Below are 8,705 nucleotides of genomic sequence, written 5' to 3'. Positions count from 1 at the left end.
TAACACACAGTTGTGCTCATAACTTCTTTTTTTTACACAGAAACACATGTATGAGTAATGTCTTACCTTAGGGGAAGGGTACTTTGGTGTGGAGACGCAGGCAGCGTCTGTATAAGCAGTGGTGCCTGTGGTATCTCCTCCGGAGGTTCAGAAAATCTGAAAGAAGGATTTATTTTTAGCATTCCGAATAAAATCACTGGGTGAGCTGCATTGATTGTTTTGTCCCATACAATATGCAATATATTTGAATGCTTATCAAATTCCATTATCGGTGTAAAAGTCTCATTGAGCTGGATTTATGACTGCAGCTGGACTCCTGCCACCACCTCATAATTAATCCCAAATGGAGAGGAACTCAACCTTTTTACTAGAAACGATTAAACGACACCTCCTACATTCATTTGTGAGTGAGTACATTTTTTTTAAACTAACTAAGCCTAATTATTCCCCAGGTTATCCTCTGTTGACCACAGATAAGGCCGCTTTCACGGTTTTTTTTATTTTTTATTGTGCGGACCCATTTACCAACTCCAGGCGACCCCCCTTCTAATAAACTGAGACGCAGACCTAACACATGATTATTTTTAAACGTCCCTAATAAATCCACTTTGACTCCTGCGGTTCACAGACTGCTGGCCAAGCCCAGGAAGAGATAAACTGCCAGATGACTTTATGACTCCCTCTTCCTCCCCCCCACCTCCCCTCCTCTCTCTCACCCTCTCAAAGAAAACGGCTCCCCACGCCTGAAGGGTAGACTTCTTTACACTTGGCACTGCCGCTCCATGTCATGTTAATAAAGCGCGGGTATTTGCATGGCGTTTTAACACCGCGATTAACAAAAGCGCACCGGAGTGCCTTGCAGCCGGGGACAAAGGGAGTCAGTGCGGCCGCCGCTGTGCGATCCCCCGGCGGCGCTCGGCTCCCACCCCACGCTCCCTCCTTCCTCCTCTCATCTTCATCATCGCGTGAACCCAATCGCGACCTCGGCCCCCCCCCTACAAGCATCTCAGATGCCGCTGTCGTGTCTCCGCCGCTGGACAGTTTCTGCGCAAAAAAGGCGCACCTGTTGCCTCCGCAGCATCAGGCTGGGGAAAGCAGGATTTCCTCTTCTCCGTTTAGTAAAAAAATAATACAGAGTTTTGTCGTTTGCAGATGTGCAAAAATATATGAGAAATGTTACATTTAATCGCTAAAAAAAACCCCCACACGTACAAGTTGCTAGTGCTGCATTCATGGTTTGCTGGTAAAAAGGGAAAACCAAACAGAAACCATCTCCGTTTTGGTATCGTTCAAGTTATAATTTACTTCTGTATTTCGATTCTAAAGTAACTACTTACTTGTATTTACACGTAACAACAGGTAAATTGTCTTTGTTGCCGTTCTGCCACTGATTGTTGACACTTGTTGACGCAGTATCCGTTTTTCCTACGACTCTCGAACGCGCCATAAATTAACTGATTTATACGTTAGCTAACCGAGCCGCCATGATGATTGACGGGACACCGGGCGGTATTTATAGTAGTTATATCGGTTGTATCACTACGCAGCCCCCCAAAAACAAATAATATACATTTTTGTACTCACTTGGAGTTATATTAAGTATTTTTTTTTCCACCAGCAAGAGTTAAGCTAGTTTCTGCAACTTAGCTAGCAAGAATCAAAAGTACGGTTTCTGTGATTACCTGCGGTTAGCCGCACACCGCGCAGTGATTACGGGTGATTACCGGGGACAATGTTTGAACTGCCCCGCTGTAAGGGACACCTGGACCGGTGAGGGTCTGGGATGCTTACCTGGTCTGGCGGAGGAGACAGGCGCTACAACGGCTACGAGCAGCAGCAGCAGCAAGTAGAGCAGGTTGAAGACCCTCATGGCTAGGTTAGCAGTTAGCTTTTCTTCAAGAGGTCAAATTGTCCAAAAAGTCTGGAGAGTATCGATGAGTGGAGCAGGAGTGATGATGCTCGGTGTGGTTTCTCCTCAGTGTCAGTCCAGAAGGCCCGCCACGGGGATGATCCAGCACCCAGAAGCACCTTCTTCTTCTTCTTCTTCTTCTCGGGATGATAAGTAGGTCCCGGAGGAATGCGTGTGTCCGGGGTGTTTGTGTCCAGTGAGAGTGTGATTGTCTCTACGTCTGAGAGCAAAGTGACAAAGGTGCTTCTCCCCCCACCTCCTTTATACAGCCTTTTTTTTTTTTAGAGGGAGTGGGGGGTATTTGTGGAGGGGGTGTTGCCCCCACCTCAACCCCTGACACACACACACACACACACACACACACACACACACTTCAGCATTGCACATATTGACCCCACATGTAGAGGGTAATTCAAATGGCAGGAAGCCCCCTCCTTACCCTCCAACTGCCCCTCAAAACACTCCTGCATGCACATGTGTGTGCAGCTATGATCGTAATATTTAAAGAATGAGGCAACGTTGATTTATTATGTAGAACAAGAAGCCGTAGTTGATGGTGGCAGGTTCTTCAAGACTGATGGGACAGCCAGATCCCTCCTCCTTCAGTTGTCCCCTACCCCCGCACTGAGGGGGGAGACACACACATCTGGGGTTTTTTGGGGTGGTGGTGTTGGTGGAGGGTTGTTTGCACTGAGCATTTCAGTGCCGGGGCCGGGTTGAAATGCAGTGATGCACAGGACTACTCAAAAGAAAAGTCTGTCTGTCTGTGTGGAATGCCATCTACTGTCTGTGTCTCTGTCTGTCTGTCTGTCTGCATGAGTGTCTGTGTTTGAAGGTGTGTGGTTAAATGGATACGGCTGTATTTTCTTGATTTTGTTTCTAAAAATCAAATCCTTCTTCTTCTTTTTTTATTTAGAATTATGTTAAAAAGTATCAAAAATGTCAAATTCTTAAATGGCATCGAATGCTTGATCGGAGTAATCGTCTTGTTCTTCAATAAGCAGTAAAATGTCTTTTGAAAGGTAGACATGGCATGAAATGACTTGTCAGATTTTGGACTTATTTGATCCTGATTAAAAAGTAAAAATTAGAACAAATTAGGCTGTTTTTCTCAGTTGTTTTTCACGGCAGTAGCGGTCGGTGGTATACTGGGGGATTTTCTTGCAGCAGGTAAACCAGGTCACTTGGCACGACTTTTGCAAAGCGTGGGGGACTCATTAGCGTGTCTGCTCGCAGCCGTCTCTGTGGACTGACTTCTCCATTCAGCACCCGGCTAATGAATTAACACATTAAGATGAAATGTCAGCCATTACATGTGAATGAGGATTAGAGAAGCAGCAGGACACTAATGGACCGGGGGGCTCCAAATAGTCGGAGAGACTTTGAACAAGCATCTGGACCATCGGCTCTCTTCAGCCCTCAAAAATAGACAAAAGAGGCCAAAAAAACTGAGTCTGAGTTTGTGTTTTGTTGTGTGCCGTGGTGTGTATGTGTCGGTGTCATTATATCTTTGGACATGTTGCTTTTATTGCTTTATGGTGTTTGCAAAAATGTTGCAAATGAAATGACAGGGATTCCTCATGGATTTGGCTAACGTACACACACTATTGTACACACACACACATTCATCCTGCTGCAAACACTCAGCCGAGGTATGTAGTTTGTTTCTGTGGTGAGCTGCTCTTTGCATATCAGCTGCCATTGTCTTTTAAAAAACTTTTATTTTCCCCTATTTAAATATGCTAATTTCGTCTCAATTGTCATTCAGAGCCACCTGGTATCCACTGCATCCAACCGCTGCCAAATCTGGGTTTCTCTCCATCCGTCCCTCAAAACAGAAACAAACAAATCGTACCGAATTCTCCCCACCGGGTTTTCTGTGTGACCGAGTCGAGCATGTTGTAATATTTGCTCTTCCTGGGGATTATACGTCCTTACAGGGATTACCCAGCCTGCTCAAACACTCCCCTACGAGAGAGGCACGCACACACACAGAGGGCAACCTCCAATTAAACAGCTTCCCTACCTTGGCAGAGCTGCACTGCCTCCCCTGTTAAAGGTTATCCTTTGGGTTGCGTAATAATTGGCGTTGGGTACTGAACTTTTGTTCCAAAATCTTTCCACAAAAACAGTTATATTATGACGAACCATCTCATTTTTGCAGAGTCCAAGGTGAGGTCTTCAGATGTCTTGTTCTGTCACTATCAACGGATAGAGGAGAGGCTGACACCGTTATGTTTCTGCTTCATAAACGACTTAAATCACATATAAAAATGTATGATGGGTTGACTAATAGTGCTCATCTCACCTCCTTGGTGCAAACTGAAATGTGTGTAGCACTGAAAATCCGACGTACTGACATTTGGCATCGAACGTCCGCTCAGATTCATATCAAAGTTTATTTATTCTTTGGTAAGACACATAAATGTTTTGCCAATTACAAGTCAGCAAAGTTCTGACTTAGTTTTACACATATGATCATTTTCACTTTTCTATTTATTAAAATAGGGTAGTTAAAAAGTGCTGAAACAATTAGCCATAATTAGTGATATAAAAAAATGTAACAATTTGCTAAGTCCCGCCCCTTGAACAGAGACTGACTAATCACAGCGTAGCATCAGCCAACTCTTACCAGGGTATAACATAAAGGATCCCTGGATTGATAGACCATTTTGATGAAGATTAACATCATATTTGTTTAACCAGAAGCAGCAGCTATACTGTATCTCTTGCTTACACCAGCTTTCATTGCTGTATAAAAACAAATCAAATTGTACACACAGTTAAATGCCTGGTCCCATTCCCTTTTGCCAGTGGGGTCAGTGGACGAGTGTGTAACTCAGGAGAGAGTTGGTTGGACTGCAGAGCTGCTGCTGTTTGCTTTTGTTCTAGTAGTCTTCCTTCTAGCTGTGATCTTTATGACTGCAGAGGAAGCCTCAGCCTCTCCTCCCCTCCTGGGTTTTCACTTTCGTGTTTCTCTCCCATCATGTCCTGACCAGGACACACAGATAAAGAACTTCCTCTCTGATAAAACTTGTTGAGAGGAACAGTGCCTCATAAAGAGACCACTGTTATTGCATTGTAGATGCAGTTATAGGTAACACATTAAAGAAAGAAAACACCATAAAGTGTTCTCCTTCCCCATCTTGCTTTTAGGGAGGTGCATTTGTCTGTCTCAGTTTTACAGATCTGTCAATTAAATCAATTAAAGGATTAGTCAAGAAAATAATGAGTGAATTTCTTTGGTCGAGGACAGCCATGATAAAGTGACTTGGTCAGGTGTGAGCTTTCTTCCCCTTTGGCAGAGTCTCTTCAACTCTCCTGAACATAGATATTAACTTATTTGACAATATGGGGGTGAAGAGCGCTGTCCAACACGGATCCAAAACCCCCCTAAAGGTGTTTGGTTGGATTAAAATCAGGATCGAGCAACAGGACCAATTATACTGTACCTTGAGATAATATACATTTGTGCATCACTACAGAACAATACTGAGGCAACGATCTTTGTAATGTCTCCGGCTGTTTTAGACCTTCAAGGCCAGCAGAACTGCTTGATAATAAGTTATATTTTCATCAATAAATGAAGACATCAGACCCTGTGGGCCATGGACGGAAGCATCTGCATTTGTTCACTGAAGTAAAGTTCTTTTTTTTATTTGTAGTGATGTTACTTTATGTGCAAACAACCAGTTGAAGCTTTTGTGAGAGCTAAAATAATACATCCCATTTCATAGATTTACAGTCCTTCAAGTAGAAGTAGAGAAACTAGGTGAAAGCATGAGTAGCAGAGATGTTATGCACCGTGATGTCTACATTTTGTAGGGTGTAGTCCTGTGTGTGTGTGTGCTCGTGTACGAGTGTTGATTGTGATCTGATGGGTCAGTTCGTTGTGCATCGTTAGAGTGATAGTGGGTCTGTTGTTATGGCATAAAGGTCGTCAGTGTTAATGAGAGCCGCAGCCAGCCAGACCTTAATTACTCTTAAGACTCTTTATCTCAGATTGGCCAATACAGACCCCAATGGAGGCATATACACATGAACAGCAGTGAACAACCAATACGCACAGCGACAGTATGGACCATCAGGACACATCTCACAAATGAGGCGGCCGTTCTTGTGGCGTTTTTTGTCCTCTTCTTCTTCTTCTACTCTTGTAAAAGATAGGATCTCACGGACGGTTGATTAACTTTCGTCTTTATTCTGGAGCGCCTCCTCCCCTCCGCGTCGGCAACTAGACGGCTGGCTGTGGAGGAGTGACGGAGGGCTCAGGGGTCAAGGGGCAAACTCAACAGGGAGCAGCCTCTAACCCCCCAGGATGTCACCCCAATAGGTCTTCAGGGGCCAAAAGTCACTTGGTTTGTTAAATCCTAACCCAGACACGGCGGCTTCACAGCTTCTGGACACACAAACTCGGTATGCTGTGGTTTTTAAAGTGCATTCTTGTTTTCAGGACATACAAATACATAAATTGCTTTTCTCGTTTAACTTTCTCAATCTGTCTGGATCCATTTCAGTGGAATTTAATCCGGGAGTGCAGGACTTTTCCGTATAAATGAAGGTCTGTTACAGTCAAACCCTTGGCATACGAGTTGCTATCAGGGAAAGCTCTCTGTACGCCGGAGTTGTGGTGTCTGTGGTGACCTTCCCACGCTGTCGTACGTATGCCTGCAGCCGAGCCCTCCACATCCCCCCGATCCGTGGGAGCGCTCTCTTCAATCCTTCCTGCTAACGTTTCAAGGGGTCGCATGTTTTTTTGTTGCCTTATTATTGTAAAAAATAGGATGTTTTCAGTTCACGTTCAGTCATTTATGAGCCGTTAATATTGAAAACCCTGCAGGACACCGGGTAGAGACGGAGACTTTAACTTCATGGTATCAGTCCAGCTTGCTTGGTGATCACTCTCTGCTTTCTTTTCGACGGCCGGGACTTCTTTGCTTTACAGACGCCTTCTTCTGAAAGACAACATCATGCAGCATTGCAAAAGCTGACGCATGTCTGTGTGTATCTGACAGCAGTGGAGGAGCGTGTACCTGGATCTGCTGCTGCTGCCTCCGGTTGGATGCAGACTGAAGCCAAGCTGAAGAGCGAGAAGATGACGAAGGCGAGGATGATGAAGGTCAGCTCAAAGCCAGAGAATGGCAGGTCCATCTACACAACTAGCCAGCACAAAGCAAGTCTTTACATTGTGTTTACTGTGCCGTTATCTTTGAATAATAGTCATGACATAAAGGAGCTTGAGCTTTTATTTTAAACCAGAATTTACTAAATGAATACAAAATGAGTCCATTAACTCCTGTTTACAATAATCCAAGTATGCAAAATACTGGGCTGTCGGATGTAAAACTAGCTTCACATGTTGCCTGAGAATCGGACTGAATAGACCTTTTATTATCACTCAATCCGTTCACTTTTTGAACCATTTAACAAATCTGAGCAGCAGCAAATGAGAGGTTTGGAGTCGGGCTAATAAACATGTGCGACCTGAATAAAAGTCATACTTAAGTTTCTGGAATTCACAGTGAAACTACAGATTCTGCCATCTTAAATACTGTTAGATCCACTGTTGCAGATTGCAGACATAAACATAAGTGTTTTCATTTCAACACTGTTTATACACGGCTTGAGGTGCAGTAGCTTGTCACTTCCACCAGAGGGCCGTACAACCTTGTTAATCAAACCAGGTTTCATAATCAAGCTCTTCAGTGGAGCCACAGTGCTTTTTGTCATGCAGAGTTTAACTGTATTAAAACTGGAACTTTGTGGCCCATTCTACTGCGTTTAAGCATCACAAAGATAAGCAATGGGCTCTAGTATCACAGTATGAGTGACCGGTGGAGTTGGACGCATTAATAAAACAGTTGGTGGTTTAAAAAAAAAAGCAAAGGCACTGAAGTTCTCAGAAACTTTCAGGGGAGATTTGGTGAATTTATTTTTCATTTTCAGCAGAGTTTGGGGATTTTCTAAACCCAACTTCAACCAGAATCCCTTGGATTTAAAACTTTTTTTACTTTCTTAATGTGAATCATACTCATCTGGTGAACTCCAGTTAAAAGGTCGGGAATTCACGGGAATTATGAAGAGGAATTTACGTTGCATCATGCAGTTTCATATAATCCACGAGAGGCTGAATGAATCACAATGGCCTACCAGCACACCTTTTTCTCGCTGCTGTCGATCTGCTCATTCACACTAGCTCCACCCTTTGATCGCTGACGAGGCGCTTCATTCCTGCAGAACAGTTTGAGAGCTCACTTCTAAAAACTTCCAGCACACCTTTTTGTTTCTGACCTAGATTTTGAAGGAAAAACAAGTTCTCTCCGCAGCGGTAGACTCCAATCAGAGATGACCTTTGTTTGAGGATTTGTTTTTCTTGTCGAGCAAATCCAACAGCGAGATAAAACGAGAAAAAGTCGATGCATGGTTTTGAGACTTACCAGCAGGAAGGATCACAGCGGCTTTTTTTCAGATGTGGAGATCAAAATAAAAGCATTGCTGTGTATCTTCACACACACTCTCTCAGAGTGGAAAGAAAGCAGACGTGAGATACTGTCTCCCAGCAGTTTGTTGAAGCAGGCGTTTGTTTATTGACCTTTTTTTTCACAGTGTAGGATCTAGGCCACTCCTTTGTGCCTCATCGTGGAAGCAAGTAATACTGGCTCATATAACAGTGTGCACACATTTCAGAGGTCACCAATTAGACTTTGTTCTGTTAAGTGACAGCACACACACTCGCACAAGTCCATGGCTGACACGTCCTCATATGACGCGCCGAACAGGAAGAAAAGTATTTCAT

At 43.9% G+C, this 8,705-nt stretch overlaps 1 long non-coding RNA gene across 4 annotated transcripts in view; it reads right to left on the bottom strand.

Annotated features, from left to right (window-relative positions):
• Positions 1 to 5,886: 5,886 nt before the first annotated feature.
• Positions 5,887 to 8,705, bottom strand: part of LOC311010687 — a 4,823-nt gene continuing 2,004 nt past the window's right edge. Inside the window, exons 2-5 of one of the 4 annotated variants that reach the window (XR_014596816.1) lie at positions 8,347 to 8,705; positions 8,060 to 8,140; positions 6,943 to 7,068; positions 5,887 to 6,861 (exon numbers count right to left, since the gene is read on the bottom strand). The exon at positions 8,347 to 8,705 is cut by the window's right edge and continues 59 nt beyond it. This is a non-coding gene — a long non-coding RNA (uncharacterized lncRNA). Of the gene's footprint in view, positions 6,865 to 6,942; positions 7,069 to 8,059; positions 8,141 to 8,346 lie in introns of all 4 variants that reach the window. The other 3 variants (XR_014596817.1, XR_014596818.1, XR_014596819.1) reach the window with 3 other exon arrangements.

The sequence above is a fragment of the Eutrigla gurnardus genome (assembly GCF_963514095.1).
Source record: "Eutrigla gurnardus genome assembly, chromosome: 3".
Classification (NCBI taxonomy): Eukaryota; Metazoa; Chordata; class Actinopteri; order Perciformes; family Triglidae; genus Eutrigla; species Eutrigla gurnardus.
This window is presented reverse-complemented; position numbering and strand designations above follow the sequence as displayed.